This window comes from Acinonyx jubatus, chromosome E1, assembly GCF_027475565.1.
Source record: "Acinonyx jubatus isolate Ajub_Pintada_27869175 chromosome E1, VMU_Ajub_asm_v1.0, whole genome shotgun sequence".
NCBI lineage: Eukaryota > Metazoa > Chordata > Mammalia > Carnivora > Felidae > Acinonyx > Acinonyx jubatus.
Window position 1 is genome coordinate 23,718,781 of NC_069397.1, and position 8,280 is coordinate 23,727,060.

Genomic DNA, 8,280 nt, shown 5'->3' on the forward strand with positions numbered 1-8,280 from the left:
ATCAGGAGCCAAAGCCGAGGCGGTGTGCGCCTTTTTGGCGCTCTGCGCATCCTGACCTCTGGTTGCCGGGCCTCTAACAGCTTCTCGACAGCCCCTCCACACACACCTGGGCTGGGGCTCCCGGATGCAGGGAAGGCGGTGTTGGGGCTGGTTATCTCTCTCTAATCAAGACCCCCCTGTGGGCCTCTCTCAGGGCCCGGCTCAGGGGAGGGGTAAGAAGGGAGAGCAGTTCTCTAACCCGGCAGCCCGTCTTCGCGAGATCCGACTGGGTTTTCGTGCTCCTGGGGCAGATCCAGCGGGACAAGCCGATTCGCACCCAGTGCTCCAGCACGTGCGGAGGTGCAAGGAGCTGCTTGGCTCAGGGGTCTCCATCTCCTGCCCTCGGAGCCCGAGGTGCCTCCCCAGACCGCTGGGTTGGATGAGGCCCGCGGGGAGGGGCTGGTCCAGTCGAGCCATCCCCACGCTCCCCCCCCCCCCCCAGCTGTCCTGGTTCTCGCCGCAGCGCCCTCCACCCAACCGCCCCTTTCTGGAATCTAAAGCCTTGGAGTCCCGAGTGGCTCAACCCCCGCCCCCGTCCCAGCTGGGCTCCTTCTCATGCAAAGCAGAGGGGCCGCGGGGGTGGAGGGCGGTCGACAGGGACCTACGGGGAGACAGCTGGACCCGGCTGCCGGCCCTTCCTGAACCCAAGGCCCGCTGTCTCCCTTCGAGTGGACAGCAGGGGGTTGCTCCACCCGTTTAGGGGTGCAGGGATCTAGGGACCTCGGCATAGGCGGGGGGAAGAGGGCCCCTCCCTGCTGGGGACCAACGCGGTAGGGGAGTTGAGAGGAGGAGGACAGGATGCAGGCTCTGGGGCATCAGGCTCTGTTTGTCCCTGTGTCCAGATGGTTCACTAAACAGGTCTGCGGGAACCAGCCCTGGCGGCTACCACAGAGTCCGGCAGCGCAACTCTAGGCGCGCCTCTTGGCTCCTGATTCTAGTCCCGATTTAATGCCTCCGTAGCGACAGCACTCTGTATTAATGCGGGTTTTTTTTTGTTTCCATTGAGCTTTTATTTTAAAACGTATTTAGTCGTATAGACATGGACAGAAAACGGACCCAGCTTTCCAAATTAGCCGCTTCTGAAGGCTCGCAGCCCAGCTCTGCATTTAAACCAATGGCTGCTCCGTGAAGAGCGCCAACCTCCCCTCCTTACTCTCACCGCCACACTTCCTGCCAGCGTCCTGAAGTACACAGCGCTTTCCTACGCCAGGACCTCCAAGTCGCACAGAACCACAACCACGCACACCGCCCCAGGGCGTGTAAACTCTGCGCGGGTGCTGTGAGGGTCAGTTTCGAGGCGGAGTTTTCGCTCGGTGGCAGCGGAATAATCCTCTCCACTTCATCTCCAGGCTTTCTTGGAAAAGGCCCCAGAGGGGCCAGGAAGCGCCTTTCACAGTTCCAGTCTCCCTTCTGAGAAGCGCCTTGAGGATCAGCCCGAGAGGCCGGACCCTGCTGGGGAGCTGGGGTTGGAGGGGGTTCTGCTAGCCCTCCCCAGCCGCCCTGCAGTTTGGGAGGGTTGAAGGCGCCCTCTCTTGCAGTCCGCTTTCCTCCCGCGCCCTCCGTGGTTCCAAGCCCTAGATCGCCTGGCTCCCTGACGTTCTCGAGTGGCTTGCGCGGCCCAAGAACCCAAGCCTGCCCGGCACGGTCAGCTGCTGTAGATCGAGAGCGCCGCCCGCCCCTGGCCGCTTCCCTCCTCGCCCACTCACTCACTGTGCAGCCCACCAGCCCCAGAAAAGGGCGGCGAGGCCGTGAAAGGAGGCGCTTGGGGCGGAGCGGACTCTAGGCGGTTAACTTTGCGGGGCGGTAGGAGTGGGGCGCAACCAGCCTCGCCGGTGCAGGCAGAGAGAGGAGAGAGCGAGCGAGTCGTCTCGAGTGGTCCGGGAGGCCGCCGCACAAACTGCGCACAGACCCGGTAGGACGTCGCGGATGGGCACGGGAAACTTTGGCCCAGGGCCCTTGGATCTGATCCTACTTCTCCAGCTCTCTCCTTTCCCTTTGCTCTGCTCCTGACTCAGGTTGTCCTAATCTCACTCCATCACTCACTCCTGGTGATGATCTACGTGTGTGCACCACTTTACAGTTTATATCACTATCTCCCCTGAACCGCATAGTAGGAGGGGGATTGGTTTTAGCTTCTTTCTCCCCAGGAAAGAGAGCCAAGTTAGGGGGTTTGCCCGAGATCCCTGAGCCAGGGCACTGCTGAAGGTGAGAAATTTGGGGTTGGGGGCTTGTCACCTTGGATTGCTGTGCACTTTGCCCCAGCGGTGGCTTCCAAGTGGGGGATGGGAGAGGGTGGGGGACCTCGGGGCCGGGAAAGGGCAGCATCCGGCCGGGGCTTCACGGTGTGAGCGCTCTGGCTGGGTAAACAAGGCTGGCTTCCCACGAGGGCTGGGGAGGGGGGGGGTACCCTGGGCCGGGGCTGGGGGGTGGGGCGGGCAAGGTCAAGCCTGGCGATCTCAGATGGAAGGCAGCGCCGCGGAGCAAAGACCGGTCGTTGAGAGTCGCCGAGGGGAGAGAGAGAGAGGGACAGAAGTGAGTGGAGAGGGACAGGGAGAGGGAATAAGGACAGAAAACTAGGGAAAAGAAAAGCAATGAGGAAACGCATGCAGGGATAAAAGGAGGGAAGGGGCGCTGGGGGCAATGCTGGGAGGAGCAGAGGAAAAGAGAAGAGACCCAAAAAGACACCCACACCGAGGCGACATAAAAAAGCAGCTGGCAGGGAGAGGTGCGCAGCCGAGCACCCGCAGGTGCTGGGGGGGACATCTGGCGGGACTCGAGGGTGCGAGGGTGTGTGACAGTCGCGCTAGTAGGCGGGAGAAAAGGAGGCAGCGTGTTTGGTGGGCGACTCAGCGCCCGTGGAAAAGCGTGTGAGCGGCTCTGGGCAGGAATCCAACAAATAAATAAAACGTCTAAGCGGCGTGACAACAATGTGTATTTGGGTGCGTGCCCGTGTTCCTGTGTCTGAACACACACTCACACCCGGTAAGGAAGACAAACGGGGCTCGCGCCTCAGAGTAATTAATCCTCTCACTAATTGACTCTCTCCCCTTACCTAACGGTGGTGGTCAGTGCCGACATCTGGAGAGATATCAAAGAGGGGGGACCCCCAAAGCTAACTACGTTTGGGACTGGGATTGAATTCTTTCTGGACTTGGCAGCTCGAAATCCTCCCTCTGTAGGGGCAGAGTTCAATAGATGTTCCTGCCTCACCAGTCTCTCCATGTTTGCATTAATGAAAATCTCCTCCTATTAGGGATGGCCAGGAGTCGTCCACATATGCGCTGAAGCCCTTCATCAATCTCAGGCTGAAAGCCACCCACTTACACCTCTGCCGGACATTTCCTACCTTTAGGCAACACCAAGGCTCTCCCTGCCCCACTGTTCCCCCAGGAGCCCAGGCTCTGCATTCTCTCTGTCATGACTTTGTCTTCCCCAGAGCCTGGGTTGTGTCCTGCAGCTCTTAGTAGAGCAGGTGGAAGTTTTGAATGGGCTGGGAAGCAGCCTTGGGTAGATGGAGGGAGACCGGCAGGAGAGTCGAGGTCGGGGCAAGGATAGGAAGAAGCTTCTAGAACCAAACTCATTCAGACACAGGTGGAGAGACACAGAAGCCCAGGGGAGAGCAGTGCACCTGGCAAGAATGAGGCCTCTGGGGACAGAGTAGAAAAAAAAGGTAGACACCGTGCACCACGGGAGAGAGCGTCAAGTGTGTGGGAAGGCAGGCAGATGACCATGTCTCAGTGACTGTGAGGGGAACAGTTCCATCAGTGTGTGAGCATGGGGAGGGGGCCCTCTTAATTTCTCCTATAGCACCCTCAGTTCTCAGGGCTGGGGGAGGAGGCAGTGAAGAGAGTATTGGACTTAGATCAACCCCTTGATAGTGGAGTTGGCCAGAAGGGGCCCAGGGCCCATAGTCTGTTTGGTGATGCAGCTTTGAGGCTTGGGTTTGGGAGGTGAATGTCAACTCTCACCCCATAGAGGTGGCAGCCCTCCTCAGGGGCTAAATAAATAATTAATTGCTGAGATCCATAACCTGCTTAGCCTAGGGAGAAGAAGGAGCAGGGAAGGGCAGCTCCCCAGGAAAAAAAAAATTCACTTCCCCCTCCCCCACTAAACACATTCTTAATTGTCCCTTGGGAACATTTGTACATTTGACCAAAGCAAATCCCCAAGCAGTAACAGCAGAATTCGTCATAGGGGCTGGCAGTCCTGAGAGAGCTGGGGGTCTGGGAAGGGGGAGGTGGGAGAGATGGTGGGCATGTCTGAGGAGGTGAGAAACTTGGCTCTTCTCTCCCTGTCTCTGTCATGCTTTAGAAAGAAAGTGAACAAGAGGAATAAAGTTCCAGAGGAAAGAAAGAGAAGGGCATATAAAAGGCAAATCCAAATCAGGAAGAAAAGAAAGTGAAGGAAGAAAGAAAAAGGCGGGGGTGGGGTGTGGGGGGGAGACACGCTAATAAAAAAGGGTGAAGGCGGCCCCAGGAGGCTGGGCCTCGTCCCAAACCATCCGTCTTCATTGTCTCCGTGTGTGCTAAGGCAACTCCGGCATAAGGAAAAGCCACTATTGGAGCCGCGGCTTTATTTTATATCCTATACATCAGGAGGGAGGCAAAGCTTTATTTTCGCCAAGAGACAGATATTTTATTTCTCTCTTACGGTTTTATGTGTGAGAGATGTCAGGTTGCCACAATGGATGGCTAATGCATAGGCAAGAGGAAGCCGTGTTGGCATGCTGTGTGTCATGGGGTCTTGGGGGGGTGAGCGGGCCTGGGATTTAGGGCTGATGGGACACTCTGGGGGATTTCTGCTAAAACATCTCTCTTCATAAATCCAGAAGCATGGTCAGCTCAACAGGGAGAAGAAGGAGTTTTAGAGGGAAAAGAGTTGGGCTTAGAAATAAATGAACACACAAAGGAGCTGCTTCCCTTCCGACAGGCTGGGGCCACGGGAGCAAGGTGGCCCTGTGGAAAAGCAGAGACCCACATCCAAACGCACATGTGCCATTCGCGAGGCAGTGTCTTCCTCCAGAATCCACTGTCATTGTGCTTCCTTTCCCCGTTTTATATTTTTCCACCTTTTTCTTCCCCCTGTTCATCAGAAATCTTTTTTCTACCTCCTCAGAGCCTTAGGGGGAAAGAGCTATTAATTTGCAAATCATCTGATCTGTGAAAGGATCAAGATGCCTGTTTTTCACCGCTAAATCCAATGTCTTGGGTGGACACACATATGCACACATGAGCCCGTCATGCTGCGAATCCAGAGGGTGGGGATGCCAGGTTTCAATCCAAGAAAAGTGCCCCACTCCCTGCCCTCCCCCCACCTGGGACCTGCAGCTCGAATTAAGCCTTACATCCCAAACTGCATAACGTTTATGTTCGTATTTTTGAACCAGAGAGAAGGGGGAGGTGAGGGGACAAAGAGAGATAGGGAGGTGTGTTAATGTACATGTGCCATTCAGGACTTGGACTAGTCTCCCTACTTCCAACCCCCCAAACCATTTTTTACAAGAGTTGCTTTTATTCATTCTCAGGTCCTACTTTTCCAATTTTTTTTAAATTTCTTGGTCTATAACCACTGTGGCACAGAAAGGAGATCATGCTCTTTTCCTCTTTGCAAAGGGGATGAGAGGCGGCTTTGGATCTCTAGACAATGAACATGGGGGACCCAGCCACACTGTCCTGAGCTGTGGCCTTTGGGGAAGGCATTTAGCCTTTCTGGGCCTCAGTTTCCCCATATGTATTGGGCTAAGTGATTGCTAAGGTTCCTTCCAGCTTCGACCGAATGAGATAATGTGTGAAAACATTTTGTAAACGCTAAAGCTGGACGAATGCCAGGGATTATTATACGATTCTAATCAATCCTCTTTTCTCCACATGGATCTTGGCTGTTTAGCGCCAGCAAGCAGGCTAAAGAGGGCTGAAAGCGAGAAAGCTTAGCGGAGATGGAAAAGCTCTGTGGCATGGACAGAAAAAAAACCGGCACCTCCAGAAACATTCTGTCTCTGTGTGCCCCCCAGGCCTGGTCGGAAGGGGTGGGGAAGAAGAGGAGGCCTGACTTCGTATGATGCATGTCAGTCCACATGGAGGCAGAGAGTATATTTCTTCTAAAGCATCATTTGTCTCCAAGTGACTGACATAGGAACCTGATGTGAAGGCGATCTGCGATGGTTTTTTCCAGGAAGAAAGGAAAGAGCAAGGTGTAGCTGATTAGCAAGTTAATTATTTCAGTATCCCAAGGGTTCCGGTGTGGTGGTAAGTTGTCCAGCCCTGGTGTAATTTCACAGTCCATGCATTTCCTGGTGAGCACCTGGGGTGCCCGGGTCTGTCTCTCTCTCCATCCACCTGCCTCATGTCTTCTTGACACACCTGGGGAGATGGGTAGGGCTGGGGAGGTAGACGGAGCAGTGCACATATTTGGCCTAGGCTGGAGGGGGGGGGGTGGGGGCAGACAGAGAACAGAGCGGAGGAATCCTCTACCGCCACTGAGTGTTTAATTATTTGGCCTTTCCTTTTTCTTAAAAAAAAAAAGAAAATCTCTTGTTTAATAAATATTAATGAAGCAGGTTCTCAGAAATTCGAGTTGCTGTGAGGTTATTTCCCCACACTCAGCATGGAGAGCGATTGGGTATGAGGGGCCCCTTTTGCCTCTTACCTCCTCCTACCCCCGGCTCTCTCGCCAAAGCTCATGTTTGCTTTTTCAACTCTGGCCACCGCTTGGTCTGCAGCGGCCTTCTCCAATCTGACTTCCACGATCTGATTTCCCCTTGTGAGAGGGGAGGGAGGATTGTGTGGTCTAATGGACACCTCCCTCAGAGAGATAAGTTGGGGATGCTAACGTTAGTCCCAGAATCCCAGAATGAGCAGCTCCTGCCACTCTCACTCTCTGGGCTGGTAGGGCCAGCCCCCTGCCATTCCTCCTGAGGTGGACGGAGGGAGGGCTCCACAGTTTACTTAAGACTGGTCCCCATCTGCTCAGACTGGCCTTTCATAAGGGGAGGGATTTATGCAGTGTCCTTGTGCACAGACCTGGGATTTGCCTGAAAACCTCGGGCCTCCGAGAATATTGTTGAACGCTAAAATGTTCAGCCACGGAGATGATTCATGATTTGTCTGCATGGACAGGGCGTGTGTATGAGAGAGAGAGAGAGAGAGAGAGAGAGAGAGAGAGTGTATATGTGTGTGTGTGTGTGTGTGTGTGTGTGTGTGTGTGTGTGTGTTGGGGAGAGGCGCATACATTGATGGGCGCTTTTCACCATTCCTACTTCTAAATCCAAACGTTAGGAAACTTTTCTTTTTCTGTATTTACTCAGGAGACAGCCCACGGCACCAGCCTCCGGAGAGCCCACTTCCTGACTTCAGCGGTGTGAAGACGATACGATACTTTTTTGGTGCTGGCCTTCAGCTGTCCCCCAAAGAGGTTGGCTGATATCCCTGCTGGTGGAAGGGGCCGGGGGCTATCTGGAAAGATAGTTCTGATGACTGCTTCATTGGGGGTGGCAGAGGATTTGGGGAACGGGGCTGGGTGAATTGCTGTTCAAACTACATTGGGCTCTCTTTATCTCAGAGGCCTTGGGGATCTCAGTAGGGGAGAAGTTAGAGAAACTTAGAACACAGGAAGACAGGTGGAGGGAGTTCCTTGGCTCAGTCATAGTACTGCCATGCTAAAATGAAGCCCAGGGATGGTAAACAGATACAACAGAGCAGGGTTTTTGGGTTCCATGTGGGACCTTGGCCCGGGTTGCTGGGAGATTAAGAAGTCCTTTGCAAGTTGTGGAAAGACCTAGAAGTTCCATTTATTCGTAATCTTCAGGAAGTAAATGCAATCTCTTTTCACTGCCTACTGGCTGGTACCATGCATTTCTGGCTTGTATGAGCCTCATTTGTGGTTCTGCCATTTTCTCATTCACGTTCCAGTTTGGACTTGCAGATGAAGACCCCCAGCCTTCCCAGCTCTTGAGTTTTCTTTCCTCCCAGGCCATTCATAATTTAGCCAACAGCCTAGGCCATGGGTCGGCACACATTCTGAGAGGTGAGCTGGGCAGGCCTGTAACCACGGGCGAGGTTGTTCTCATTTGGGCTCAAGGGACGATACAGCTTCCCCTTAAAAAAGCAGCAGGGAGCCATTTCTGTGAATCTTTTAATGAAGGGTTTACTACTAATTTGATAAGTTCCGTGCTCTTTTTACTCATTCTGCATGAATAACTTTGCCAGTCAACCCGAGGGTCTGCAAAACCTATAAAAATGCTTC